This window comes from Bubalus bubalis, chromosome 19, assembly GCF_019923935.1.
Source record: "Bubalus bubalis isolate 160015118507 breed Murrah chromosome 19, NDDB_SH_1, whole genome shotgun sequence".
Classification (NCBI taxonomy): domain Eukaryota; kingdom Metazoa; phylum Chordata; class Mammalia; order Artiodactyla; family Bovidae; genus Bubalus; species Bubalus bubalis.
In genome coordinates this window covers 6837903-6838675 of record NC_059175.1, presented here as the reverse complement: position 1 = coordinate 6838675, position 773 = coordinate 6837903, and positions in this window count along the sequence as shown.

Here is a 773-nt window from a genome sequence, read left to right as displayed (position 1 = left end):
GCTTCTGTGTAATGAATTACACTGTATTCAGGATTGAAGTTGACACCCATTGAATTAATTGTGCCAGACAATGTTATAAGCACGCTACATATATTACGATTTATTAAAACAATATCCCTATAAGGTAGATGCTATAATTATGCCCATTTTACAAACAAGGAGAATGAAGCTTTAAGAAAGTAATAAAAGGATTTATTTATTTAGAGCCAGACTTCTACATGGACTGAGCAGTCATCTCCTCAGTTCAGATCAGTTGCTCAGTCATGTCTGACTCTTTGCGACCCCATGGACTGCAGCACGCCAGGCCTCCCTGTCCATCACCAACTCCTGGAGCTTACTCAAACTCATGTCCATTGAGTCGGTGATGCCATCCAACCATCTCATCCTCTTTCGTCCCCTTCTCCTCCCACCTTCAATCTTTCCCAGCATTGGGGACTTTTGCAATGCATCAGTTCTTTGCATCAGTGGTGCAAAGTATTGGAGTTTCAGCTTCAGCATCCATCCGTCCAGTGAATACTCAGGACTGATTTCCTTTCGGATGGACTGGTTGGATCTCCTTGCAGTCCAAGAGACTCTCAAGAGTCTTCTCCAACACCACAGTTCAAAAGCAACAATTCTTCGGTGCTCAGCCTTCTTCACAGTCCAACTCTCACATCCATACATGACTACTGGAAAAACCATAGCTTTGACTAGAGGACTTTTGTTGGCAAAGTAATGTCTCTGCTTTTTAATATGCTGTCTAGGTTGGTCATAGCTTTTCTTCCAAGGAGCAA